Raw genomic sequence first — 24883 nt, forward strand, 5'->3', positions numbered from 1 at the left:
CAGGTCTCTTTGCCAATAATTTTTTTCTCAATCTGAATCCTGCGACTGTGTGTTTATAGCATTCTTTTTATCCTAGGAGCAAATTGTTAATCATGATCCCTACCATGATCATATGTGCTTTACGCACATAACAGTCTTCAAAACCTTGGATGAAAGAATCGATTTTTGTGTCTAAATGTTTAAACTGCACAAGGAAATAGATGAAATTGAACCAAATTCTGAAAACCGCATCAAAGAGCATTGTATGGCCAACATTTGCATCCGATTGGGAGCAAAAACAGGACAGTCTTTCACCAGGATGGCCGAGTGGTTAAGGCGTTGGACTTAAGATCCAATGGATATGTATCCGCGTGGGTTCAAACCCCACTCCTGGTATAGGTTTTAGCCGGGGAGCTCTGCAAGCTAGGAATCGTAGAGCAACACAACAGATCCTGCTGCAGGTCTCTTTGCCAATAATTTTTTCTCAATCTGAATCCTGTGACTGTGTGTTTATTACATTCTTTTTATCCTAGGAGCAAATTGTTAATCATGATCCCTACCATGATCATATGTGCTTTACGCACATTACAATCTTAAAACTTTGGATGAAAGAATCGATTTTTGTGTCTAAATGTTTAAACTGCACAAGGAAAAAGATGAAATTGAACCAAATTCTGAAAACCGCATCAAAGAGCATTGCATGGCCAACATTTGTATCCGATTGGGAGCAAAAGCAAGACAGTCTTTCACCAGGATGGCCGAGTGGTTAAGGCGTTGGACTTAAGATCCAATGGATATGTATCCGCGTGGGTTCAAACCCCACTCCTGGTATAGGTTTTAGCCGGGGAGCTCTGCAAGCTAGGAATCGTAGAGCAACACAAAAGATCCTGCTGCAGGTCTCTTTGCCAATAATTTTTTTCTCAATCTGAATCCTGCGACTGTGTGTTTATAGCATTCTTTTTATCCTAGGAGCAAATTGTTAATCATGATCCCTACCATGATCATATGTGCTTTACGCACATAACAGTCTTCAAAACCTTGGATGAAAGAATCGATTTTTGTGTCTAAATGTTTAAACTGCACAAGGAAATAGATGAAATTGAACCAAATTCTGAAAACCGCATCAAAGAGCATTGTATGGCCAACATTTGCATCCGATTGGGAGCAAAAACAGGACAGTCTTTCACCAGGATGGCCGAGTGGTTAAGGCGTTGGACTTAAGATCCAATGGATATGTATCCGCGTGGGTTCAAACCCCACTCCTGGTATAGGTTTTAGCCGGGGAGCTCTGCAAGCTAGGAATCGTAGAGCAACACAACAGATCCTGCTGCAGGTCTCTTTGCCAATAATTTTTTTCTCAATCTGAATCCTGCGACTGTGTGTTTATAGCATTCTTTTTATCCTAGGAGCAATTGTTAATCATGATCCCTACCATGATCATATGTGCTTTACGCACATAACAATCTTCAAAACCTTGGATGAAAGAATCGATTTTTGTGTCTAAATGTTTAAACTGCACAAGGAAATAGATGAAATTGAACCAAATTCTGAAAACCGCATCAAAGAGCATTGCATGGCCAACATTTGTATCCGATTGGGAGCAAAAACAGAACAGTCTTCCACCAGGATGGCCGAGTGGTTAAGGCATTGGACTTAAGATCCAATGGATATGTATCCGCGTGGGTTCAAACCCCACTCCTGGTATAGGTTTTAGCCGGGGAGCTCTGCAAGCTAGGAATCGTAGAGCAACACAACAGATCCTGCTGCAGGTCTCTTTGCCAATAAATTTTTTCTCAATCTGAATCCTGTGACTGTGTGTTTATTACATTCTTTTTATCCTAGGAGCAAATTGTTAATCATGATCCCTACCATGATCATATGTGCTTTACGCACATTACAATCTTAAAACTTTGGATGAAAGAATCGATTTTTGTGTCTAAATGTTTAAACTGCACAAGGAAAAAGATGAAATTGAACCAAATTCTGAAAACCGCATCAAAGAGCATTGCATGGCCAACATTTGTATCCGATTGGGAGCAAAAGCAAGACAGTCTTTCACCAGGATGGCTGAGTGGTTAAGGCGTTGGACTTAAGATCCAATGGATATGTATCCGCGTGCGTTCAAACCCCACTCCTGGTATAGGTTTTAGCCGGGGAGCTCTGCAAGCTAGGAATCGTAGAGCAACACAAAAGATCCTGCTGCAGGTCTCTTTGCCAATAATTTTTTTCTCAATCTGAATCCTGCGACTGTGTGTTTATAGCATTCTTTTTATCCTAGGAGCAAATTGTTAATCATGATCCCTACCATGATCATATGTGCTTTACGCACATAACAGTCTTCAAAACCTTGGATGAAAGAATCGATTTTTGTGTCTAAATGTTTAAACTGCACAAGGAAATAGATGAAATTGAACCAAATTCTGAAAACCGCATCAAAGAGCATTGTATGGCCAACATTTGCATCCGATTGGGAGCAAAAACAGGATAGTTTTACACCAGGATGGCCGAGTGGTTAAGGCGTTGGACTTAAGATCCAATGGATATGTATCCGCGTGGGTTCAAACCCCACTCCTGGTATAGGTTTTAGCCGGGGAGCTCTGCAAGCTAGGAATCGTAGAGCAACACAACAGATCCTGCTGCAGGTCTCTTTGCCAATAATTTTTTTCTCAATCTGAATCCTGCGACTGTGTGTTTATAGCATTCTTTTTATCCTAGGAGCAATTGTTAATCATGATCCCTACCATGATCATATGTGCTTTACGCACATAACAATCTTCAAAACCTTGGATGAAAGAATCGATTTTTGTGTCTAAATGTTTAAACTGCACAAGGAAATAGATGAAATTGAACCAAATTCTGAAAACCGCATCAAAGAGCATTGCATGGCCAACATTTGTATCCGATTGGGAGCAAAAACAGAACAGTCTTCCACCAGGATGGCCGAGTGGTTAAGGCGTTGGACTTAAGATCCAATGTATATGTATCCGCGTGGGTTCAAACCCCACTCCTGGTATAAGTTTTAGCCGGGGAGCTCTGCAAGCTAGGAATCGTAGAGCAACACAAAAGATCCTGCTGCAGGTCTCTTTGCCAATAATTTTTTTCTCAATCTGAATCCTGCGACTGTGTGTTTATAGCATTCTTTTTATCCTAGGAGCAAATTGTTAATCATGATCCCTACCATGATCATATGTGCTTTACGCACATAACAGTCTTCAAAACCTTGGATGAAAGAATCGATTTTTGTGTCTAAATGTTTAAACTGCACAAGGAAATAGATGAAATTGAACCAAATTCTGAAAACCGCATCAAAGAGCATTGTATGGCCAACATTTGCATCCGATTGGGAGCAAAAACAGGATAGTTTTACACCAGGATGGCCGAGTGGTTAAGGCGTTGGACTTAAGATCCAATGGATATGTATCCGCGTGGGTTCAAACCCCACTCCTGGTATAGGTTTTAGCCGGGGAGCTCTGCAAGCTAGGAATCGTAGAGCAACACAACAGATCCTGCTGCAGGTCTCTTTGCCAATAATTTTTTTCTCAATCTGAATCCTGCGACTGTGTGTTTATAGCATTCTTTTTATCCTAGGAGCAATTGTTAATCATGATCCCTACCATGATCATATGTGCTTTACGCACATAACAATCTTCAAAACCTTGGATGAAAGAAACGATTTTTGTGTCTAAATGTTTAAACTGCACAAGGAAATAGATGAAATTGAACCAAATTCTGAAAACCGCATCAAAGAGCATTGCATGGCCAACATTTGTATCCGATTGGGAGCAAAAACAGGACAGTCTTCCACCAGGATGGCCGAGTGGTTAAGGCGTTGGACTTAAGATCCAATGGATATGTATCCGCGTGGGTTCAAACCCCACTCCTGGTATAGGTTTTAGCCGGGGAGCTCTGCAAGCTAGGAATCGTAGAGCAACACAACAGATCCTGCTGCAGGTCTCTTTGCCAATAAATTTTTTCTCAATCTGAATCCTGTGACTGTGTGTTTATTACATTCTTTTTATCCTAGGAGCAAATTGTTAATCATGATCCCTACCATGATCATATGTGCTTTACGCACATTACAATCTTAAAACTTTGGATGAAAGAATCGATTTTTGTGTCTAAATGTTTAAACTGCACAAGGAAAAAGATGAAATTGAACCAAATTCTGAAAACCGCATCAAAGAGCATTGCATGGCCAACATTTGTATCCGATTGGGAGCAAAAGCAAGACAGTCTTTCACCAGGATGGCCGAGTGGTTAAGGCGTTGGACTTAAGATCCAATGGATATGTATCCGCGTGGGTTCAAACCCCACTCCTGGTATAGGTTTTAGCCGGGGAGCTCTGCAAGCTAGGAATCGTAGAGCAACACAACAGATCCTGCTGCAGGTCTCTTTGCCAATAAATTTTTTCTCAATCTGAATCCTGTGACTGTGTGTTTATTACATTCTTTTTATCCTAGGAGCAAATTGTTAATCATGATCCCTACCATGATCATATGTGCTTTACGCACATTACAATCTTAAAACTTTGGATGAAAGAATCGATTTTTGTGTCTAAATGTTTAAACTGCACAAGGAAAAAGATGAAATTGAACCAAATTCTGAAAACCGCATCAAAGAGCATTGCATGGCCAACATTTGTATCCGATTGGGAGCAAAAGCAAGACAGTCTTTCACCAGGATGGCCGAGTGGTTAAGGCGTTGGACTTAAGATCCAATGGATATGTATCCGCGTGGGTTCAAACCCCACTCCTGGTATAGGTTTTAGCCGGGGAGCTCTGCAAGCTAGGAATCGTAGAGCAACACAAAAGATCCTGCTGCAGGTCTCTTTGCCAATAATTTTTTTCTCAATCTGAATCCTGCGACTGTGTGTTTATAGCATTCTTTTTATCCTAGGAGCAAATTGTTAATCATGATCCCTACCATGATCATATGTGCTTTACGCACATAACAGTCTTCAAAACCTTGGATGAAAGAATCGATTTTTGTGTCTAAATGTTTAAACTGCACAAGGAAATAGATGAAATTGAACCAAATTCTGAAAACCGCATCAAAGAGCATTGTATGGCCAACATTTGCATCCGATTGGGAGCAAAAACAGGACAGTCTTTCACCAGGATGGCCGAGTGGTTAAGGCGTTGGACTTAAGATCCAATGGATATGTATCCGCGTGGGTTCAAACCCCACTCCTGGTATAGGTTTTAGCCGGGGAGCTCTGCAAGCTAGGAATCGTAGAGCAACACAACAGATCCTGCTGCAGGTCTCTTTGCCAATAATTTTTTCTCAATCTGAATCCTGTGACTGTGTGTTTATTACATTCTTTTTATCCTAGGAGCAAATTGTTAATCATGATCCCTACCATGATCATATGTGCTTTACGCACATTACAATCTTAAAACTTTGGATGAAAGAATCGATTTTTGTGTCTAAATGTTTAAACTGCACAAGGAAAAAGATGAAATTGAACCAAATTCTGAAAACCGCATCAAAGAGCATTGCATGGCCAACATTTGTATCCGATTGGGAGCAAAAGCAAGACAGTCTTTCACCAGGATGGCCGAGTGGTTAAGGCGTTGGACTTAAGATCCAATGGATATGTATCCGCGTGGGTTCAAACCCCACTCCTGGTATAGGTTTTAGCCGGGGAGCTCTGCAAGCTAGGAATCGTAGAGCAACACAAAAGATCCTGCTGCAGGTCTCTTTGCCAATAATTTTTTTCTCAATCTGAATCCTGCGACTGTGTGTTTATAGCATTCTTTTTATCCTAGGAGCAAATTGTTAATCATGATCCCTACCATGATCATATGTGCTTTACGCACATAACAGTCTTCAAAACCTTGGATGAAAGAATCGATTTTTGTGTCTAAATGTTTAAACTGCACAAGGAAATAGATGAAATTGAACCAAATTCTGAAAACCGCATCAAAGAGCATTGTATGGCCAACATTTGCATCCGATTGGGAGCAAAAACAGGACAGTCTTTCACCAGGATGGCCGAGTGGTTAAGGCGTTGGACTTAAGATCCAATGGATATGTATCCGCGTGGGTTCAAACCCCACTCCTGGTATAGGTTTTAGCCGGGGAGCTCTGCAAGCTAGGAATCGTAGAGCAACACAACAGATCCTGCTGCAGGTCTCTTTGCCAATAATTTTTTTCTCAATCTGAATCCTGCGACTGTGTGTTTATAGCATTCTTTTTATCCTAGGAGCAATTGTTAATCATGATCCCTACCATGATCATATGTGCTTTACGCACATAACAATCTTCAAAACCTTGGATGAAAGAATCGATTTTTGTGTCTAAATGTTTAAACTGCACAAGGAAATAGATGAAATTGAACCAAATTCTGAAAACCGCATCAAAGAGCATTGCATGGCCAACATTTGTATCCGATTGGGAGCAAAAACAGAACAGTCTTCCACCAGGATGGCCGAGTGGTTAAGGCATTGGACTTAAGATCCAATGGATATGTATCCGCGTGGGTTCAAACCCCACTCCTGGTATAGGTTTTAGCCGGGGAGCTCTGCAAGCTAGGAATCGTAGAGCAACACAACAGATCCTGCTGCAGGTCTCTTTGCCAATAAATTTTTTCTCAATCTGAATCCTGTGACTGTGTGTTTATTACATTCTTTTTATCCTAGGAGCAAATTGTTAATCATGATCCCTACCATGATCATATGTGCTTTACGCACATTACAATCTTAAAACTTTGGATGAAAGAATCGATTTTTGTGTCTAAATGTTTAAACTGCACAAGGAAAAAGATGAAATTGAACCAAATTCTGAAAACCGCATCAAAGAGCATTGCATGGCCAACATTTGTATCCGATTGGGAGCAAAAGCAAGACAGTCTTTCACCAGGATGGCTGAGTGGTTAAGGCGTTGGACTTAAGATCCAATGGATATGTATCCGCGTGCGTTCAAACCCCACTCCTGGTATAGGTTTTAGCCGGGGAGCTCTGCAAGCTAGGAATCGTAGAGCAACACAAAAGATCCTGCTGCAGGTCTCTTTGCCAATAATTTTTTTCTCAATCTGAATCCTGCGACTGTGTGTTTATAGCATTCTTTTTATCCTAGGAGCAAATTGTTAATCATGATCCCTACCATGATCATATGTGCTTTACGCACATAACAGTCTTCAAAACCTTGGATGAAAGAATCGATTTTTGTGTCTAAATGTTTAAACTGCACAAGGAAATAGATGAAATTGAACCAAATTCTGAAAACCGCATCAAAGAGCATTGTATGGCCAACATTTGCATCCGATTGGGAGCAAAAACAGGATAGTTTTACACCAGGATGGCCGAGTGGTTAAGGCGTTGGACTTAAGATCCAATGGATATGTATCCGCGTGGGTTCAAACCCCACTCCTGGTATAGGTTTTAGCCGGGGAGCTCTGCAAGCTAGGAATCGTAGAGCAACACAACAGATCCTGCTGCAGGTCTCTTTGCCAATAATTTTTTTCTCAATCTGAATCCTGCGACTGTGTGTTTATAGCATTCTTTTTATCCTAGGAGCAATTGTTAATCATGATCCCTACCATGATCATATGTGCTTTACGCACATAACAATCTTCAAAACCTTGGATGAAAGAATCGATTTTTGTGTCTAAATGTTTAAACTGCACAAGGAAATAGATGAAATTGAACCAAATTCTGAAAACCGCATCAAAGAGCATTGCATGGCCAACATTTGTATCCGATTGGGAGCAAAAACAGAACAGTCTTCCACCAGGATGGCCGAGTGGTTAAGGCGTTGGACTTAAGATCCAATGTATATGTATCCGCGTGGGTTCAAACCCCACTCCTGGTATAAGTTTTAGCCGGGGAGCTCTGCAAGCTAGGAATCGTAGAGCAACACAAAAGATCCTGCTGCAGGTCTCTTTGCCAATAATTTTTTTCTCAATCTGAATCCTGCGACTGTGTGTTTATAGCATTCTTTTTATCCTAGGAGCAAATTGTTAATCATGATCCCTACCATGATCATATGTGCTTTACGCACATAACAGTCTTCAAAACCTTGGATGAAAGAATCGATTTTTGTGTCTAAATGTTTAAACTGCACAAGGAAATAGATGAAATTGAACCAAATTCTGAAAACCGCATCAAAGAGCATTGTATGGCCAACATTTGCATCCGATTGGGAGCAAAAACAGGATAGTTTTACACCAGGATGGCCGAGTGGTTAAGGCGTTGGACTTAAGATCCAATGGATATGTATCCGCGTGGGTTCAAACCCCACTCCTGGTATAGGTTTTAGCCGGGGAGCTCTGCAAGCTAGGAATCGTAGAGCAACACAACAGATCCTGCTGCAGGTCTCTTTGCCAATAATTTTTTTCTCAATCTGAATCCTGCGACTGTGTGTTTATAGCATTCTTTTTATCCTAGGAGCAATTGTTAATCATGATCCCTACCATGATCATATGTGCTTTACGCACATAACAATCTTCAAAACCTTGGATGAAAGAAACGATTTTTGTGTCTAAATGTTTAAACTGCACAAGGAAATAGATGAAATTGAACCAAATTCTGAAAACCGCATCAAAGAGCATTGCATGGCCAACATTTGTATCCGATTGGGAGCAAAAACAGGACAGTCTTCCACCAGGATGGCCGAGTGGTTAAGGCGTTGGACTTAAGATCCAATGGATATGTATCCGCGTGGGTTCAAACCCCACTCCTGGTATAGGTTTTAGCCGGGGAGCTCTGCAAGCTAGGAATCGTAGAGCAACACAACAGATCCTGCTGCAGGTCTCTTTGCCAATAATTTTTTCTCAATCTGAATCCTGTGACTGTGTGTTTATTACATTCTTTTTATCCTAGGAGCAAATTGTTAATCATGATCCCTACCATGATCATATGTGCTTTACGCACATTACAATCTTAAAACTTTGGATGAAAGAATCGATTTTTGTGTCTAAATGTTTAAACTGCACAAGGAAAAAGATGAAATTGAACCAAATTCTGAAAACCGCATCAAAGAGCATTGTATGGCCAACATTTGCATCCGATTGGGAGCAAAAACAGAACAGTCTTCCACCAGGATGGCCGAGTGGTTAAGGCGTTGGACTTAAGATCCAATGGATATGTATCCGCGTGGGTTCAAACCCCACTCCTGGTATAGGTTTTAGCCGGGGAGCTCTGCAAGCTAGGAATCGTAGAGCAACACAACAGATCCTGCTGCAGGTCTCTTTGCCAATAAATTTTTTCTCAATCTGAATCCTGTGACTGTGTGTTTATTACATTCTTTTTATCCTAGGAGCAAATTGTTAATCATGATCCCTACCATGATCATATGTGCTTTACGCACATTACAATCTTAAAACTTTGGATGAAAGAATCGATTTTTGTGTCTAAATGTTTAAACTGCACAAGGAAAAAGATGAAATTGAACCAAATTCTGAAAACCGCATCAAAGAGCATTGCATGGCCAACATTTGTATCCGATTGGGAGCAAAAGCAAGACAGTCTTTCACCAGGATGGCCGAGTGGTTAAGGCGTTGGACTTAAGATCCAATGGATATGTATCCGCGTGGGTTCAAACCCCACTCCTGGTATAGGTTTTAGCCGGGGAGCTCTGCAAGCTAGGAATCGTAGAGCAACACAAAAGATCCTGCTGCAGGTCTCTTTGCCAATAATTTTTTTCTCAATCTGAATCCTGCGACTGTGTGTTTATAGCATTCTTTTTATCCTAGGAGCAAATTGTTAATCATGATCCCTACCATGATCATATGTGCTTTACGCACATAACAGTCTTCAAAACCTTGGATGAAAGAATCGATTTTTGTGTCTAAATGTTTAAACTGCACAAGGAAATAGATGAAATTGAACCAAATTCTGAAAACCGCATCAAAGAGCATTGTATGGCCAACATTTGCATCCGATTGGGAGCAAAAACAGGATAGTTTTACACCAGGATGGCCGAGTGGTTAAGGCGTTGGACTTAAGATCCAATGGATATGTATCCGCGTGGGTTCAAACCCCACTCCTGGTATAGGTTTTAGCCGGGGAGCTCTGCAAGCTAGGAATCGTAGAGCAACACAACAGATCCTGCTGCAGGTCTCTTTGCCAATAATTTTTTTCTCAATCTGAATCCTGCGACTGTGTGTTTATAGCATTCTTTTTATCCTAGGAGCAATTGTTAATCATGATCCCTACCATGATCATAGGTGCTTTACGCACATAACAATCTTCAAAACCTTGGATGAAAGAATCGATTTTTGTGTCTAAATGTTTAAACTGCACAAGGAAATAGATGAAATTGAACCAAATTCTGAAAACCGCATCAAAGAGCATTGCATGGCCAACATTTGTATCCGATTGGGAGCAAAAACAGAACAGTCTTCCGCCAGGATGGCCGAGTGGTTAAGGCGTTGGACTTAAGATCCAATGGATATGTATCCGCGTGGGTTCAAACCCCACTCCTGGTATAGGTTTTAGCCGGGGAGCTCTGCAAGCTAGGAATCGTAGAGCAACACAACAGATCCTGCTGCAGGTCTCTTTGCCAATACATTTTTTCTCAATCTGAATCCTGTGACTGTGTGTTTATTACATTCTTTTTATCCTAGGAGCAAATTGTTAATCATGATCCCTACCATGATCATATGTGCTTTACGCACATTACAATCTTAAAACTTTGGATGAAAGAATCGATTTTAGTGTCTAAATGTTTAAACTGCACAAGGATATAGATGAAATTGAACCAAATTCTGAAAACCGCATCAAAGAGCATTGTATGGCCAACATTTGCATCCGATTGGGAGCAAAAACAGGACAGTCTTCCACCAGGATGGCCGAGTGGTTAAGGCGTTGGACTTAAGATCCAATGGATATGTATCCGCGTGGGTTCAAACCCCACTCCTGGTATAGGTTTTAGCCGGGGAGCTCTGCAAGCTAGGAATCGTAGAGCAACACAACAGATCCTGCTGCAGGTCTCTTTGCCAATAAATTTTTTCTCAATCTGAATCCTGTGACTGTGTGTTTATTACATTCTTTTTATCCTAGGAGCAAATTGTTAATCATGATCCCTACCATGATCATATGTGCTTTACGCACATAACAGTCTTCAAAACCTTGGATGAAAGAATCGATTTTTGTGTCTAAATGTTTAAACTGCACAAGGAAATAGATGAAATTGAACCAAATTCTGAAAACCGCATTAAAGAGCATTGTATGGCCAACATTTGCATCCGATTGGGAGCAAAAACAGGATAGTTTTACACCAGGATGGCCGAGTGGTTAAGGCGTTGGACTTAAGATCCAATGGATATGTATCCGCGTGGGTTCAAACCCCACTCCTGGTATAGGTTTTAGCCGGGGAGCTCTGCAAGCTAGGAATCGTAGAGCAACACGACAGATCCTGCTGCAGGTCTCTTTGCCAATAATTTTTTTCTCAATCTGAATCCTGCGACTGTGTGTTTATAGCATTCTTTTTATCCTAGGAGCAATTGTTAATCATGATCCCTACCATGATCATATGTGCTTTACGCACATAACAATCTTCAAAACCTTGGATGAAAGAATCGATTTTTGTGTCTAAATGTTTAAACTGCACAAGGAAATAGATGAAATTGAACCAAATTCTGAAAACCGCATCAAAGAGCATTGCATGGCCAACATTTGTATCCGATTGGGAGCAAAAACAGAACAGTCTTCCACCAGGATGGCCGAGTGGTTAAGGCGTTGGACTTAAGATCCAATGGATATGTATCCGCGTGGGTTCAAACCCCACTCCTGGTATAGGTTTTAGCCGGGGAGCTCTGCAAGCTAGGAATCGTAGAGCAACACAACAGATCCTGCTGCAGGTCTCTTTGCCAATAAATTTTTTCTCAATCTGAATCCTGTGACTGTGTGTTTATTACATTCTTTTTATCCTAGGAGCAAATTGTTAATCATGATCCCTACCATGATCATATGTGCTTTACGCACATTACAATCTTAAAACTTTGGATGAAAGAATCGATTTTTGTGTCTAAATGTTTAAACTGCACAAGGAAATAGATGAAATTGAACCAAATTCTGAAAACCGCATCAAAGAGCATTGTATGGCCAACATTTGCATCCGATTGGGAGCAAAAACAGGACAGTCTTCCGCCAGGATGGCCGAGTGGTTAAGGCGTTGGACTTAAGATCCAATGGATATGTATCCGCGTGGGTTCAAACCCCACTCCTGGTATAGGTTTTAGCCGGGGAGCTCTGCAAGCTAGGAATCGTAGAGCAACACAACAGATCCTGCTGCAGGTCTCTTTGCCAATAAATTTTTTCTCAATCTGAATCCTGTGACTGTGTGTTTATTACATTCTTTTTATCCTAGGAGCAAATTGTTAATCATGATCCCTACCATGATCATATGTGCTTTACGCACATTACAATCTTAAAACTTTGGATGAAAGAATCGATTTTTGTGTCTAAATGTTTAAACTGCACAAGGAAAAAGATGAAATTGAACCAAATTCTGAAAACCGCATCAAAGAGCATTGCATGGCCAACATTTGTATCCGATTGGGAGCAAAAGCAAGACAGTCTTTCACCAGGATGGCCGAGTGGTTAAGGCGTTGGACTTAAGATCCAATGGATATGTATCCGCGTGGGTTCAAACCCCACTCCTGGTATAGGTTTTAGCCGGGGAGCTCTGCAAGCTAGGAATCGTAGAGCAACACAAAAGATCCTGCTGCAGGTCTCTTTGCCAATAATTTTTTTCTCAATCTGAATCCTGCGACTGTGTGTTTATAGCATTCTTTTTATCCTAGGAGCAAATTGTTAATCATGATCCCTACCATGATCATATGTGCTTTACGCACATAACAATCTTCAAAACCTTGGATGAAAGAATCGATTTTTGTGTCTAAATGTTTAAACTGCACAAGGAAATAGATGAAATTGAACCAAATTCTGAAAACCACATCAAACAGCATTGCATGGCCAACATTTGTATCCGATTGGGAGTAAAAACAGGACAGTCTTCCACCAGGATGGCTGAGTGGTTAAGGCGTTGGACTTAAGATCCAATGGATATGTATCCGCGTGGGTTCAAACCCCACTCCTGGTATAGGTTTTAGCCGGGGAGCTCTGCAAGCTAGGAATCGTAGAGCAACACGACAGATCCTGCTGCAGGTCTCTTTGCCAATAATTTTTTTCTCAATCTGAATCCTGCGACTGTGTGTTTATAGCATTCTTTTTATCCTAGGAGCAATTGTTAATCATGATCCCTACCATGATCATATGTGCTTTACGCACATAACAATCTTCAAAACCTTGGATGAAAGAATCGATTTTTGTGTCTAAATGTTTAAACTGCACAAGGAAATAGATGAAATTGAACCAAATTCTGAAAACCGCATCAAAGAGCATTGCATGGCCAACATTTGTATCCGATTGGGAGCAAAAACAGAACAGTCTTCCACCAGGATGGCCGAGTGGTTAAGGCGTTGGACTTAAGATCCAATGGATATGTATCCGCGTGGGTTCAAACCCCACTCCTGGTATAGGTTTTAGCCGGGGAGCTCTGCAAGCTAGGAATCGTAGAGCAACACAACAGATCCTGCTGCAGGTCTCTTTGCCAATAAATTTTTTCTCAATCTGAATCCTGTGACTGTGTGTTTATTACATTCTTTTTATCCTAGGAGCAAATTGTTAATCATGATCCCTACCATGATCATATGTGCTTTACGCACATTACAATCTTAAAACTTTGGATGAAAGAATCGATTTTTGTGTCTAAATGTTTAAACTGCACAAGGAAATAGATGAAATTGAACCAAATTCTGAAAACCGCATCAAAGAGCATTGTATGGCCAACATTTGCATCCGATTGGGAGCAAAAACAGGACAGTCTTCCGCCAGGATGGCCGAGTGGTTAAGGCGTTGGACTTAAGATCCAATGGATATGTATCCGCGTGGGTTCAAACCCCACTCCTGGTATAGGTTTTAGCCGGGGAGCTCTGCAAGCTAGGAATCGTAGAGCAACACAACAGATCCTGCTGCAGGTCTCTTTGCCAATAAATTTTTTCTCAATCTGAATCCTGTGACTGTGTGTTTATTACATTCTTTTTATCCTAGGAGCAAATTGTTAATCATGATCCCTACCATGATCATATGTGCTTTACGCACATTACAATCTTAAAACTTTGGATGAAAGAATCGATTTTTGTGTCTAAATGTTTAAACTGCACAAGGAAAAAGATGAAATTGAACCAAATTCTGAAAACCGCATCAAAGAGCATTGCATGGCCAACATTTGTATCCGATTGGGAGCAAAAGCAAGACAGTCTTTCACCAGGATGGCCGAGTGGTTAAGGCGTTGGACTTAAGATCCAATGGATATGTATCCGCGTGGGTTCAAACCCCACTCCTGGTATAGGTTTTAGCCGGGGAGCTCTGCAAGCTAGGAATCGTAGAGCAACACAAAAGATCCTGCTGCAGGTCTCTTTGCCAATAATTTTTTTCTCAATCTGAATCCTGCGACTGTGTGTTTATAGCATTCTTTTTATCCTAGGAGCAAATTGTTAATCATGATCCCTACCATGATCATATGTGCTTTACGCACATAACAATCTTCAAAACCTTGGATGAAAGAATCGATTTTTGTGTCTAAATGTTTAAACTGCACAAGGAAATAGATGAAATTGAACCAAATTCTGAAAACCACATCAAACAGCATTGCATGGCCAACATTTGTATCCGATTGGGAGTAAAAACAGGACAGTCTTCCACCAGGATGGCTGAGTGGTTAAGGCGTTGGACTTAAGATCCAATGGATATGTATCCGCGTGGGTTCAAACCCCACTCCTGGTATAGGTTTTAGCCGGGGAGCTCTGCAAGCTAGGAATCGTAGAGCAACACAACAGATCCTGCTGCAGGTCTCTTTGCCAATAAATTTTTTCTCAATCTGAATCCTGTGACTGTGTGTTTATTACATTCTTTTTATCCTAGGAGCAAATTGTTAATCATGATCCCTACCATGATCATATGTGCTTTACGCACATTACAATCTTAAAACTTTGGATGAAAGAATCGATTTTTGTGTCTAAATGTTTAAACTGCACAAGGAAAAAGATGAAATTGAACCAAATTCTGAAAACCGCATCAAAGAGCATTGCATGGCCAACATTTGTATCCGATTGGGAGCAAAAGCAAGACAGTCTTTCACCAGGATGGCCGAGTTGTTAAGGCGTTGGACTTAAGATCCAATGGATATGTATCCGCGTGGGTTCAAACCCCACTCCTGGTATAGGTTTTAGCCGGGGAGCTCTGCAAGCTAGGAATCGTAGAGCAACACAACAGATCCTGCTGCAGGTCTCTTTGCCAATAATTTTTTTCTCAATCTGAATCCTGTGACTGTGTGTTTATTACATTCTTTTTATCCTAGGAGCAAATTGTTAATCATGATCCCTACCATGATCATATGTGCTTTACGCACATAACAATCTTCAAAACTTTGGATGAAAGAATCGATTTTTGTGTCTAAATGTTTAAACTGCACAAGGAAATAGATGAAATTGAACCAAATTCTGAAAACCGCATCAAAGAGCATTGTATGGCCAACATTTGCATCCGATTGGGAGCAAAAACAGGATAGTTTTACACCAGGATGGCCGAGTGGTTAAGGCGTTGGACTTAATATCCAATGGATATGTATCAGCGTGGGTTCAAACCCCACTCCTGGTATACGTTTTAGCCGGGGAGCTCTGCAAGCTAGGAATCGTAGAGCAACACAACAGATCCTGCTGCAGGTCTCTTTGCCAATAACTTTTTTCTCAATCTGAATCCTGTGACTGTGTGTTTATTACATTCTTTTTATCCTAGGAGCAAATTGTTAATCATGATCCCTACCATGATCATATGTGCTTTACGCACATTACAATCCTAAAACTTTGGATGAAAGAATCGATTTTTGTGTCTAAATGTTTAAACTGCACAAGGAAAAAGATGAAATTGAACCAAATTCTGAAAACCGCATCAAAGAGCATTGCATGGCCAACATTTGTATCCGATTGGGAGCAAAAGCAAGACAGTCTTTCACCAGGATGGCCGAGTTGTTAAGGCGTTGGACTTAAGATCCAATGGATATGTATCCGCGTGGGTTCAAACCCCACTCCTGGTATAGGTTTTAGCCGGGGAGCTCTGCAAGCTAGGAATCGTAGAGCAACACAAAAGATCCTGCTGCAGGTCTCTTTGCCAATAATTTTTTTCTCAATCTGAATCCTGCGACTGTGTGTTTATAGCATTCTTTTTATCCTAGGAGCAAATTGTTAATCATGATCCCTACCATGATCATATGTGCTTTACGCACATAACAATCTTCAAAACTTTGGATGAAAGAATCGATTTTTGTGTCTAAATGTTTAAACTGCACAAGGAAATAGATGAAATTGAACCAAATTCTGAAAACCGCATCAAAGAGCATTGTATGGCCAACATTTGCATCCGATTGGGAGCAAAAACAGGATAGTTTTACACCAGGATGGCCGAGTGGTTAAGGCGTTGGACTTAAGATCCAATGGATATGTATCCGCGTGGGTTCAAACCCCACTCCTGGTATAGGTTTTAGCCGGGGAGCTCTGCAAGCTAGGAATCGTAGAGCAACACAAAAGATCCTGCTGCAGGTCTCTTTGCCAATAATTTTTTTCTCAATCTGAATCCTGCGACTGTGTGTTTATAGCATTCTTTTTATCCTAGGAGCAAATTGTTAATCATGATCCCTACCATGATCATAGGTGCTTTACGCACATATCCAATCTACAAAACATTGGATGAAAGAATCGATTTTTGTGTCTAAATGTTTAAACTGCACAAGGAAATAGATGAAATTGAACCAAATTCTGAAAACCGCATCAAAGAGCATTGTATGGCCAACATTTGCATCCGATTGGGAGCAAAAACAGGACAGTTTTCCACCAGGATGGCCGAGTGGTTAAGGCGTTGGACTTAAGATCCAATGGATATGTATCCGCGTGGGTTCAAACCCCACTCCTGGTATAGGTTTTAGCCGGGGAGCTCTGCAAGCTAGGAATCGTAGAGCAACACAACAGATCCTGCTGCAGGTCTCTTTGCCAATAATTTTTTTCTCAATCTGAATCCTGTGACTGTGTGTTTATTACATTCTTTTTATCCTAGGAGCAAATTGTTAATCATGATCCCTACCATGATCATATGTGCTTTACGCACATAACAATCTTCAAAACTTTGGATGAAAGAATCGATTTTTGTGTCTAAATGTTTAAACTGCACAAGGAAATAGATGAAATTGAACCAAATTCTGAAAACCGCATCAAAGAGCATTGTATGGCCAACATTTGCATCCGATTGGGAGCAAAGAAGGATAGTTTTACACCAGGATGGCCGAGTGGTTAAGGCGTTGGACTTAAGATCCAATGGATATGTATCCGCGTGGGTTCAAACCCCACTCCTGGTATAGGTTTTAGCCGGGGAGCTCTGCAAGCTAGGAATCGTAGAGCAACACAAAAGATCCTGCTGCAGGTCTCTTTGCCAATAATTTTTTTCTCAATCTGAATCCTGCGACTGTGTGTTTATAGCATTCTTTTTATCCTAGGAGCAAATTGTTAATCATGATCCCTACCATGATCATATGTGCTTTACGCACATAACAATCTTCAAAACCTTGGATGAAAGAATCGATTTTTGTGTCTAAATGTTTAAACTGCACAAGGAAATAGATGAAATTGAACCAAATTCTGAAAACCGCATCAAAGAGCATTGCATGGCCAACATTTGTATCCGATTGGGAGCAAAAACAGGACAGTCTTCCACCAGGATGGCCGAGTGGTTAAGGCGTTGGACTTAAGATCCAATGGATATGTATCCGCGTGGGTTCAAACCCCACTCCTGGTATAGGTTTTAGCCAGGGAGCTCTGCAAGCTAGGAATCGTAGAGCAACACAACAGATCCTGCTGCAGGTCTCTTTGCCAATAATTTTTTTCTCAATCTGAATCCTGTGACTGTGTGTTTATTACATTCTTTTTATCCTAGGAGCAAATTGTTAATCATGATCCCTACCATGATCATATGTGCTTTACGCACATTACAATCTTAAAACTTTGGATGAAAGAATCGATTTTTGTGTCTAAATGTTTAAACTGCACAAGGAAAAAGATGAAATTGAACCAAATTCTGAAAACCGCATCAAAGAGCATTGCATGGCCAACATTTGTATCCGATTGGGAGCAAAAACAAGACAGTCTTTCACCAGGATGGCCGAGTTGTTAAGGCGTTGAACTTAAGATCCAATGGATATGTATCCGCGTGGGTTCAAACCCCACTCCTGGTATAGGTTTCAGCCGGGGAGCTCTGCAAGCTAGAAATCATAGAGCAACACAACAGATCCTGCTGCAGGTCTCTTTGCCAATAATTTTTTTCTCAATCTGAATCCTGTGACTGTGTGTTTATTACATTCTTTTTATCCTAGGAGCAAATTGTTAATCATGATCCCTACCATGATCATATGTGCTTTACGCACATAACAATCTTCAAAACTTTGGATGAAAGAATCGATTTTTGTGTCTAAATGTTTAAACTGCACAAGGAAAAAGATGAAATTGAACCAAATTCTGAAAACCGCATCAAAGAGCATTGTATGGCCAACATTTGCATCCGATTGGGAGCAAAAACAAGACAGTCTTTCACCAGGATGGCCGAGTTGTTAAGGCGTTGGACTTAAGATCCAATGGATATGTAACCACGTGGGTTCAAACCCCACTCCTGGTATAGGTTTTAGCCGGGGAGCTCTGCAAGCTAGGAACCGTAGAGCAACACAAAAGATCCTGCTGCAGGTCTCTTTGCCAATAATTTTTTTCTCAATCTGAATCCTGCGACTGTGTGTTTATAGCATTCTTTTTATCCTAGGAGCAAATTGTTAATCATGATCCCTACCATGATCATATGTGCTTTACGCACATAACAATCTTCAAAACCTTGGATGAAAGAATCGATTTTTGTGTCTAAATGTTTAAACTGCACAAGGAAATAGATGAAATTGAACCAAATTCTGAAAACCGCATCAAAGAGCATTGCATGGCCAACATTTGTATCCGATTGGGAGCAAAAACAGGACAGTCTTCCACCAGGATGGCCGAGTGGTTAAGGCGTTGGACTTAAGATCCAATGGATATGTATCCGCGTGGGTTCAAACCCCACTCCTGGTATAGGTTTTAGCCAGGGAGCTCTGCAAGCTAGGAATCGTAGAGCAACACAACAGATCCTGCTGCAGGTCTCTTTGCCAATAATTTTTTTCTCAATCTGAATCCTGTGACTGTGTGTTTATTACATTCTTTTTATCCTAGGAGCAAATTGTTAATCATGATCCCTACCATGATCATATGTGCTTTACGCACATTACAATCTTAAAACTTTGGATGAAAGAATCGATTTTTGTGTCTAAATGTTTAAACTGCACAAGGAAAAAGATGAAATTGAACCAAATTCTGAAAACCGCATCAAAGAGCATTGCATGGCCAACATTTGTATCCGATTGGGAGCAAAAACAAGACAGTCTTTCACCAGGATGGCCGAGTTGTTAAGGCGTTGAACTTAAGATCCAATGGATATGTATCCGCGTGGGTTCAAACCCCACTCCTGGTATAGGTTTCAGCCGGGGAGCTCTGCAAGCTAGAAATCATAGAGCAACACAACAGATCCTGCTGCAGGTCTCTTTGCCAATAATTTTTTTCTCAATCTGAATCCTGTGACTGTGTGTTTATTACATTCTTTTTATCCTAGGAGCAAATTGTTAATCATGATCCCTACCATGATCATATGTGCTTTACGCACATAACAATCTTCAAAACTTTGGATGAAAGAATCGATTTTTGTGTCTAAATGTTTAAACTGCACAAGGAAAAAGATGAAATTGAACCAAATTCTGAAAACCGCATCAAAGAGCATTGTATGGCCAACATTTGCATCCGATTGGGAGCAAAAACAAGACAGTCTTTCACCAGGATGGCCGAGTTGTTAAGGCGTTGGACTTAAGATCCAATGGATATGTAACCACGTGGGTTCAAACCCCACTCCTGGTATAGGTTTTAGCCGGGGAGCTCTGCAAGCTAGGAACCGTAGAGCAACACAAAAGATCCTGCTGCAGGTCTCTTTGCCAATAATTTTTTTCTCAATCTGAATCCTGCGACTGTGTGTTTATAGCATTCTTTTTATCCTAGGAGCAAATTGTTAATCATGATCCCTACCATGATCATATGTGCTTTACGCACATAACAATCTTCAAAACCTTGGATGAAAGAATCGATTTTTGTGTCTAAATGTTTAAACTGCACAAGGAAATAGATGAAATTGAACCAAATTCTGAAAACCGCATCAAAGAGCATTGCATGGCCAACATTTGTATCCGATTGGGAGCAAAAACAGGACAGTCTTCCACCAGGATGGCCGAGTGGTTAAGGCGTTGGACTTAAGATCCAATGGATATGTATCCGCGTGGGTTCAAACCCCACTCCTGGTATAGGTTTTAGCCAGGGAGCTCTGCAAGCTAGGAATCGTAGAGCAACACAACAGATCCTGCTGCAGGTCTCTTTGCCAATAATTTTTTTCTCAATCTGAATCCTGTGACTGTGTGTTTATTACATTCTTTTTATCCTAGGAGCAAATTGTTAATCATGATCCCTACCATGATCATATGTGCTTTACGCACATTACAATCTTAAAACTTTGGATGAAAGAATCGATTTTTGTGTCTAAATGTTTAAACTGCACAAGGAAAAAGATGAAATTGAACCAAATTCTGAAAACCGCATCAAAGAGCATTGCATGGCCAACATTTGTATCCGATTGGGAGCAAAAACAAGACAGTCTTTCACCAGGATGGCCGAGTTGTTAAGGCGTTGGACTTAAGATCCAATGGATATGTATCCGCGTGGGTTCAAACCCCACTCCTGGTATAGGTTTCAGCCGGGGAGCTCTGCAAGCTAGAAATCATAGAGCAACACAACAGATCCTGCTGCAGGTCTCTTTGCCAATAATTTTTTTCTCAATCTGAATCCTGTGACTGTGTGTTTATTACATTCTTTTTATCCTAGGAGCAAATTGTTAATCATGATCCCTACCATGATCATATGTGCTTTACGCACATAACAATCTTCAAAACTTTGGATGAAAGAATCGATTTTTGTGTCTAAATGTTTAAACTGCACAAGGAAAAAGATGAAATTGAACCAAATTCTGAAAACCGCATCAAAGAGCATTGTATGGCCAACATTTGCATCCGATTGGGAGCAAAAACAAGACAGTCTTTCACCAGGATGGCCGAGTTGTTAAGGCGTTGGACTTAAGATCCAATGGATATGTAACCACGTGGGTTCAAACCCCACTCCTGGTATAGGTTTTAGCCGGGGAGCTCTGCAAGCTAGGAATCGTAGAGCAACACAAAAGATCCTGCTGCAGGTCTCTTTGCCAATAATTTTTTTCTCAATCTGAATCCTGCGACTGTGTGTTTATAGCATTCTTTTTATCCTAGGAGCAAATTGTTAATCATGATCCCTACCATGATCATATGTGCTTTACGCACATAACAGTCTTCAAAACCTTGGATGAAAGAATCGATTTTTGTGTCTAAATGTTTAAACTGCACAAGGAAATAGATGAAATTGAACCAAATTCTGAAAACCGCATCAAAGAGCATTGCATGGCCAACATTTGTATCCGATTGGGAGCAAAAACAAGACAGTCTTTCACCAGGATGGCCGAGTTGTTAAGGCGTTGAACTTAAGATCCAATGGATATGTATCCGCGTGGGTTCAAACCCCACTCCTGGTATAGGTTTCAGCCGGGGAGCTCTGCAAGCTAGAAATCATAGAGCAACACAACAGATCCTGCTGCAGGTCTCTTTGCCAATAATTTTTTTCTCAATCTGAATCCTGTGACTGTGTGTTTATTACATTCTTTTTATCCTAGGAGCAAATTGTTAATCATGATCCCTACCATGATCATATGTGCTTTACGCACATAACAATCTTCAAAACTTTGGATGAAAGAATCGATTTTTGTGTCTAAATGTTTAAACTGCACAAGGAAAAAGATGAAATTGAACCAAATTCTGAAAACCGCAGCAAAGAGCATTGTATGGCCAACATTTGCATCCGATTGGGAGCAAAAACAAGACAGTCTTTCACCAGGATGGCCGAGTTGTTAAGGCGTTGGACTTAAGATCCAATGGATATGTAACCACGTGGGTTCAAACCCCACTCCTGGTATAGGTTTTAGCCGGGGAGCTCTGCAAGCTAGGAATCGTAGAGCAACACAAAAGATCCTGCTGCAGGTCTCTTTGCCAATAATTTTTTTCTCAATCTGAATCCTGCGACTGTGTGTTTATAGCATTCTTTTTATCCTAGGAGCAAATTGTTAATCATGATCCCTACCATGATCATATGTGCTTTACGCACATAACAATCTTCAAAACCTTGGATGAAAGAATCGATTTTTGTGTCTAAATGTTTAAACTGCACAAGGAAATAGATGAAATTGAACCAAATTCTGAAAACCGCATCAAAGAGCATTGCATGGCCAACATTTGTATCCGATTGGGAGCAAAAACAGGACAGTCTTCCACCAGGATGGCCGAGTGGTTAAGGCGTTGGACTTAAGATCCAATGGATATGTATCCGCGTGGGTTCAAACCCCACTCCTGGTATAGGTTTTAGCCGGGGAGCTCTGCAAGCTAGGAATCGTAGAGCAACACAAAAGATCCTGCTGCAGGTCTCTTTGCCAATAATTTTTTTCTCAATCTGAATCCTGTGACTGTGTGTTTATTACATTCTTTTTATCCTAGGAGCAAATTGTTAATCATGATCCCTACCATGATCATAGGTGCTTTACGCACATATCCAATCTACAAAACATTGGATGAAAGTATCGATTTTTGTGTCTAAATGTTTAAACTGCACAAGGAAATAGATGAAATTGAACCAAATTCTGAAAACCGCATCAAAGAGCATTGTATGGCCAACATTTGCATCCGATTGGGAGCAAAAACAGGACAGTTTTCCACCAGGATGGCCGAGTGGTTAAGGCGTTGGACTTAAGATCCAATGGATATGTATCCACGCGGGTTCAAACCCCACTCCTGGTATAGGTTTTAGCCGGGGAGCTCTGCAAGCTAGGAATCGTAGAGCAACACAACAGATCCTGCTGCAGGTCTCTTTGCCAATAATTTTTTTCTCAATCTGAATCCTGTGACTGTGTGTTTATTACATTCTTTTTATCCTAGGAGCAAATTGTTAATCATGATCCCTACCATGATCATATGTGCTTTACGCACATTACAATCTTAAAACTTTGGATGAAAGAATCGATTTTTGTGTCTAAATGTTTAAACTGCACAAGGAAAAAGATGAAATTGAACCAAATTCTGAAAACCGCATCAAAGAGCATTGCATGGCCAACATTTGTATCCGATTGGGAGCAAAAACAAGACAGTCTTTCACCAGGATGGCCGAGTTGTTAAGGCGTTGGACTTAAGATCCAATGGATATGTATCCGCGTGGGTTCAAACCCCACTCCTGGTATAGGTTTTAGCCGGGGAGCTCTGCAAGCTAGGAATCGTAGAGCAACACAAAAGATCCTGCTGCAGGTCTCTTTGCCAATAATTTTTTTCTCAATCTGAATCCTGCGACTGTGTGTTTATAGCATTCTTTTTATCCTAGGAGCAAATTGTTAATCATGATCCCTACCATGATCATATGTGCTTTACGCACATAACAATCTTCAAAACCTTGGATGAAAGAATCGATTTTTGTGTCTAAATGTTTAAACTGCACAAGGAAATAGATGAAATTGAACCAAATTCTGAAAACCGCATCAAAGAGCATTGCATGGCCAACATTTGTATCCGATTCGGAGCAAAAACAGGACAGTCTTCCACCAGGATGGCCGAGTGGTTAAGGCGTTGGACTTAAGATCCAATGGATATGTATCCGCGTGGGTTCAAACCCCACTCCTAGTATAGGTTTCAGCCGGGGAGCTCTGCAAGCTAGGAATCATAGAGCAACACAACAGGTCTCTTTGCCAATAATTTTTTTCTCAATCTGAATCCTGTGACTGTGTGTTTATTACATTCTTTTTATCCTAGGAGCAAATTGTTAATCATGATCCCTACCATGATCATATGTGCTTTACGCACATAACAATCTTCAAAACTTTGGATGAAAGAATCGATTTTTGTGTCTAAATGTTTAAACTGCACAAGGAAATAGATGAAATTGAACCAAATTCTGAAAACCGCATCAAAGAGCATTGTATGGCCAACATTTGCATCCGATTGGGAGCAAAAACAGGATAGTTTTACACCAGGATGGCCGAGTGGTTAAGGCGTTGGACTTAAGATCCAATGGATATGTATCCGCGTGGGTTCAAACCCCACTCCTGGTATAGGTTTTAGCCGGGGAGCTCTGCAAGCTAGGAATCGTAGAGCAACACAAAAGATCCTGCTGCAGGTCTCTTTGCCAATAATTTTTTTCTCAATCTGAATCCTGTGACTGTGTGTTTATTACATTCTTTTTATCCTAGGAGCAAATTGTTAATCATGATCCCTACCATGATCATATGTGCTTTACGCACATTACAATCTTAAAACTTTGGATGAAAGAATCGATTTTTGTGTCTAAATGTTTAAACTGCACAAGGAAAAAGATGAAATTGAACCAAATTCTGAAAACCGCATCAAAGAGCATTGCATGGCCAACATTTGTATCCGATTGGGAGCAAAAACAAGACAGTCTTTCACCAGGATGGCCGAGTTGTTAAGGCGTTGAACTTAAGATCCAATGGATATGTATCCGCGTGGGTTCAAACCCCACTCCTGTTATAGGTTTCAGCCGGGGAGCTCTGCAAGCTAGAAATCATAGAGCAACACAACAGATCCTGCTGCAGGTCTCTTTGCCAAT

At 40.8% G+C, this 24883-nt stretch overlaps 47 non-coding genes across 47 annotated transcripts; all 47 read left to right on the forward strand.

Annotated features, from left to right (window-relative positions):
* The first annotated feature begins 292 nt into the window (after positions 1 to 292).
* Positions 293 to 375, forward strand: TRNAL-UAA (transfer RNA leucine (anticodon UAA)). The gene has a single exon. It is a non-coding gene; the product is annotated as a tRNA-Leu (tRNA).
* A 352-nt stretch (positions 376 to 727) lies between these two features.
* Positions 728 to 810, forward strand: TRNAL-UAA (transfer RNA leucine (anticodon UAA)). The gene has a single exon. It is a non-coding gene; the product is annotated as a tRNA-Leu (tRNA).
* A 354-nt stretch (positions 811 to 1164) lies between these two features.
* TRNAL-UAA (transfer RNA leucine (anticodon UAA)) lies at positions 1165 to 1247 on the forward strand. Its single transcript has one exon. It is a non-coding gene; the product is annotated as a tRNA-Leu (tRNA).
* A 353-nt stretch (positions 1248 to 1600) lies between these two features.
* TRNAL-UAA (transfer RNA leucine (anticodon UAA)) lies at positions 1601 to 1683 on the forward strand. Its single transcript has one exon. It is a non-coding gene; the product is annotated as a tRNA-Leu (tRNA).
* Positions 1684 to 2473: 790 nt separating this feature from the next.
* On the forward strand, positions 2474 to 2556 carry TRNAL-UAA (transfer RNA leucine (anticodon UAA)). Its single transcript has one exon. It is a non-coding gene; the product is annotated as a tRNA-Leu (tRNA).
* A 353-nt stretch (positions 2557 to 2909) lies between these two features.
* On the forward strand, positions 2910 to 2992 carry TRNAL-UAA (transfer RNA leucine (anticodon UAA)). The gene has a single exon. It is a non-coding gene; the product is annotated as a tRNA-Leu (tRNA).
* A 354-nt stretch (positions 2993 to 3346) lies between these two features.
* Positions 3347 to 3429, forward strand: TRNAL-UAA (transfer RNA leucine (anticodon UAA)). Its single transcript has one exon. It is a non-coding gene; the product is annotated as a tRNA-Leu (tRNA).
* A 353-nt stretch (positions 3430 to 3782) lies between these two features.
* TRNAL-UAA (transfer RNA leucine (anticodon UAA)) lies at positions 3783 to 3865 on the forward strand. Its single transcript has one exon. It is a non-coding gene; the product is annotated as a tRNA-Leu (tRNA).
* Positions 3866 to 4218: 353 nt separating this feature from the next.
* Positions 4219 to 4301, forward strand: TRNAL-UAA (transfer RNA leucine (anticodon UAA)). Its single transcript has one exon. It is a non-coding gene; the product is annotated as a tRNA-Leu (tRNA).
* A 353-nt stretch (positions 4302 to 4654) lies between these two features.
* TRNAL-UAA (transfer RNA leucine (anticodon UAA)) lies at positions 4655 to 4737 on the forward strand. Its single transcript has one exon. It is a non-coding gene; the product is annotated as a tRNA-Leu (tRNA).
* A 354-nt stretch (positions 4738 to 5091) lies between these two features.
* Positions 5092 to 5174, forward strand: TRNAL-UAA (transfer RNA leucine (anticodon UAA)). Its single transcript has one exon. It is a non-coding gene; the product is annotated as a tRNA-Leu (tRNA).
* Positions 5175 to 5526: 352 nt separating this feature from the next.
* On the forward strand, positions 5527 to 5609 carry TRNAL-UAA (transfer RNA leucine (anticodon UAA)). The gene has a single exon. It is a non-coding gene; the product is annotated as a tRNA-Leu (tRNA).
* Positions 5610 to 5963: 354 nt separating this feature from the next.
* Positions 5964 to 6046, forward strand: TRNAL-UAA (transfer RNA leucine (anticodon UAA)). Its single transcript has one exon. It is a non-coding gene; the product is annotated as a tRNA-Leu (tRNA).
* Positions 6047 to 6399: 353 nt separating this feature from the next.
* On the forward strand, positions 6400 to 6482 carry TRNAL-UAA (transfer RNA leucine (anticodon UAA)). Its single transcript has one exon. It is a non-coding gene; the product is annotated as a tRNA-Leu (tRNA).
* Positions 6483 to 7272: 790 nt separating this feature from the next.
* TRNAL-UAA (transfer RNA leucine (anticodon UAA)) lies at positions 7273 to 7355 on the forward strand. Its single transcript has one exon. It is a non-coding gene; the product is annotated as a tRNA-Leu (tRNA).
* Positions 7356 to 7708: 353 nt separating this feature from the next.
* Positions 7709 to 7791, forward strand: TRNAL-UAA (transfer RNA leucine (anticodon UAA)). Its single transcript has one exon. It is a non-coding gene; the product is annotated as a tRNA-Leu (tRNA).
* A 354-nt stretch (positions 7792 to 8145) lies between these two features.
* Positions 8146 to 8228, forward strand: TRNAL-UAA (transfer RNA leucine (anticodon UAA)). Its single transcript has one exon. It is a non-coding gene; the product is annotated as a tRNA-Leu (tRNA).
* Positions 8229 to 8581: 353 nt separating this feature from the next.
* TRNAL-UAA (transfer RNA leucine (anticodon UAA)) lies at positions 8582 to 8664 on the forward strand. The gene has a single exon. It is a non-coding gene; the product is annotated as a tRNA-Leu (tRNA).
* Positions 8665 to 9016: 352 nt separating this feature from the next.
* Positions 9017 to 9099, forward strand: TRNAL-UAA (transfer RNA leucine (anticodon UAA)). The gene has a single exon. It is a non-coding gene; the product is annotated as a tRNA-Leu (tRNA).
* A 353-nt stretch (positions 9100 to 9452) lies between these two features.
* On the forward strand, positions 9453 to 9535 carry TRNAL-UAA (transfer RNA leucine (anticodon UAA)). The gene has a single exon. It is a non-coding gene; the product is annotated as a tRNA-Leu (tRNA).
* Positions 9536 to 9889: 354 nt separating this feature from the next.
* TRNAL-UAA (transfer RNA leucine (anticodon UAA)) lies at positions 9890 to 9972 on the forward strand. Its single transcript has one exon. It is a non-coding gene; the product is annotated as a tRNA-Leu (tRNA).
* Positions 9973 to 10325: 353 nt separating this feature from the next.
* Positions 10326 to 10408, forward strand: TRNAL-UAA (transfer RNA leucine (anticodon UAA)). The gene has a single exon. It is a non-coding gene; the product is annotated as a tRNA-Leu (tRNA).
* A 353-nt stretch (positions 10409 to 10761) lies between these two features.
* On the forward strand, positions 10762 to 10844 carry TRNAL-UAA (transfer RNA leucine (anticodon UAA)). The gene has a single exon. It is a non-coding gene; the product is annotated as a tRNA-Leu (tRNA).
* Positions 10845 to 11198: 354 nt separating this feature from the next.
* On the forward strand, positions 11199 to 11281 carry TRNAL-UAA (transfer RNA leucine (anticodon UAA)). Its single transcript has one exon. It is a non-coding gene; the product is annotated as a tRNA-Leu (tRNA).
* A 353-nt stretch (positions 11282 to 11634) lies between these two features.
* Positions 11635 to 11717, forward strand: TRNAL-UAA (transfer RNA leucine (anticodon UAA)). The gene has a single exon. It is a non-coding gene; the product is annotated as a tRNA-Leu (tRNA).
* Positions 11718 to 12070: 353 nt separating this feature from the next.
* Positions 12071 to 12153, forward strand: TRNAL-UAA (transfer RNA leucine (anticodon UAA)). The gene has a single exon. It is a non-coding gene; the product is annotated as a tRNA-Leu (tRNA).
* Positions 12154 to 12506: 353 nt separating this feature from the next.
* On the forward strand, positions 12507 to 12589 carry TRNAL-UAA (transfer RNA leucine (anticodon UAA)). Its single transcript has one exon. It is a non-coding gene; the product is annotated as a tRNA-Leu (tRNA).
* Positions 12590 to 12943: 354 nt separating this feature from the next.
* TRNAL-UAA (transfer RNA leucine (anticodon UAA)) lies at positions 12944 to 13026 on the forward strand. Its single transcript has one exon. It is a non-coding gene; the product is annotated as a tRNA-Leu (tRNA).
* Positions 13027 to 13379: 353 nt separating this feature from the next.
* Positions 13380 to 13462, forward strand: TRNAL-UAA (transfer RNA leucine (anticodon UAA)). Its single transcript has one exon. It is a non-coding gene; the product is annotated as a tRNA-Leu (tRNA).
* A 353-nt stretch (positions 13463 to 13815) lies between these two features.
* Positions 13816 to 13898, forward strand: TRNAL-UAA (transfer RNA leucine (anticodon UAA)). The gene has a single exon. It is a non-coding gene; the product is annotated as a tRNA-Leu (tRNA).
* A 353-nt stretch (positions 13899 to 14251) lies between these two features.
* TRNAL-UAA (transfer RNA leucine (anticodon UAA)) lies at positions 14252 to 14334 on the forward strand. Its single transcript has one exon. It is a non-coding gene; the product is annotated as a tRNA-Leu (tRNA).
* Positions 14335 to 14688: 354 nt separating this feature from the next.
* TRNAL-UAA (transfer RNA leucine (anticodon UAA)) lies at positions 14689 to 14771 on the forward strand. The gene has a single exon. It is a non-coding gene; the product is annotated as a tRNA-Leu (tRNA).
* A 353-nt stretch (positions 14772 to 15124) lies between these two features.
* TRNAL-UAA (transfer RNA leucine (anticodon UAA)) lies at positions 15125 to 15207 on the forward strand. Its single transcript has one exon. It is a non-coding gene; the product is annotated as a tRNA-Leu (tRNA).
* A 354-nt stretch (positions 15208 to 15561) lies between these two features.
* TRNAL-UAA (transfer RNA leucine (anticodon UAA)) lies at positions 15562 to 15644 on the forward strand. Its single transcript has one exon. It is a non-coding gene; the product is annotated as a tRNA-Leu (tRNA).
* A 353-nt stretch (positions 15645 to 15997) lies between these two features.
* TRNAL-UAA (transfer RNA leucine (anticodon UAA)) lies at positions 15998 to 16080 on the forward strand. Its single transcript has one exon. It is a non-coding gene; the product is annotated as a tRNA-Leu (tRNA).
* A 354-nt stretch (positions 16081 to 16434) lies between these two features.
* TRNAL-UAA (transfer RNA leucine (anticodon UAA)) lies at positions 16435 to 16517 on the forward strand. Its single transcript has one exon. It is a non-coding gene; the product is annotated as a tRNA-Leu (tRNA).
* Positions 16518 to 16872: 355 nt separating this feature from the next.
* Positions 16873 to 16955, forward strand: TRNAL-UAA (transfer RNA leucine (anticodon UAA)). The gene has a single exon. It is a non-coding gene; the product is annotated as a tRNA-Leu (tRNA).
* A 353-nt stretch (positions 16956 to 17308) lies between these two features.
* On the forward strand, positions 17309 to 17391 carry TRNAL-UAA (transfer RNA leucine (anticodon UAA)). The gene has a single exon. It is a non-coding gene; the product is annotated as a tRNA-Leu (tRNA).
* A 354-nt stretch (positions 17392 to 17745) lies between these two features.
* TRNAL-UAA (transfer RNA leucine (anticodon UAA)) lies at positions 17746 to 17828 on the forward strand. Its single transcript has one exon. It is a non-coding gene; the product is annotated as a tRNA-Leu (tRNA).
* A 1227-nt stretch (positions 17829 to 19055) lies between these two features.
* On the forward strand, positions 19056 to 19138 carry TRNAL-UAA (transfer RNA leucine (anticodon UAA)). The gene has a single exon. It is a non-coding gene; the product is annotated as a tRNA-Leu (tRNA).
* Positions 19139 to 20365: 1227 nt separating this feature from the next.
* Positions 20366 to 20448, forward strand: TRNAL-UAA (transfer RNA leucine (anticodon UAA)). Its single transcript has one exon. It is a non-coding gene; the product is annotated as a tRNA-Leu (tRNA).
* Positions 20449 to 20801: 353 nt separating this feature from the next.
* On the forward strand, positions 20802 to 20884 carry TRNAL-UAA (transfer RNA leucine (anticodon UAA)). The gene has a single exon. It is a non-coding gene; the product is annotated as a tRNA-Leu (tRNA).
* Positions 20885 to 22549: 1665 nt separating this feature from the next.
* On the forward strand, positions 22550 to 22632 carry TRNAL-UAA (transfer RNA leucine (anticodon UAA)). Its single transcript has one exon. It is a non-coding gene; the product is annotated as a tRNA-Leu (tRNA).
* A 355-nt stretch (positions 22633 to 22987) lies between these two features.
* Positions 22988 to 23070, forward strand: TRNAL-UAA (transfer RNA leucine (anticodon UAA)). The gene has a single exon. It is a non-coding gene; the product is annotated as a tRNA-Leu (tRNA).
* A 353-nt stretch (positions 23071 to 23423) lies between these two features.
* Positions 23424 to 23506, forward strand: TRNAL-UAA (transfer RNA leucine (anticodon UAA)). Its single transcript has one exon. It is a non-coding gene; the product is annotated as a tRNA-Leu (tRNA).
* Positions 23507 to 23860: 354 nt separating this feature from the next.
* Positions 23861 to 23943, forward strand: TRNAL-UAA (transfer RNA leucine (anticodon UAA)). Its single transcript has one exon. It is a non-coding gene; the product is annotated as a tRNA-Leu (tRNA).
* Positions 23944 to 24285: 342 nt separating this feature from the next.
* Positions 24286 to 24368, forward strand: TRNAL-UAA (transfer RNA leucine (anticodon UAA)). The gene has a single exon. It is a non-coding gene; the product is annotated as a tRNA-Leu (tRNA).
* Positions 24369 to 24883: the final 515 nt, after the last annotated feature.

This window comes from Eleutherodactylus coqui, chromosome 3, assembly GCF_035609145.1.
Source record: "Eleutherodactylus coqui strain aEleCoq1 chromosome 3, aEleCoq1.hap1, whole genome shotgun sequence".
Lineage (NCBI taxonomy): Eukaryota > Metazoa > Chordata > Amphibia > Anura > Eleutherodactylidae > Eleutherodactylus > Eleutherodactylus coqui.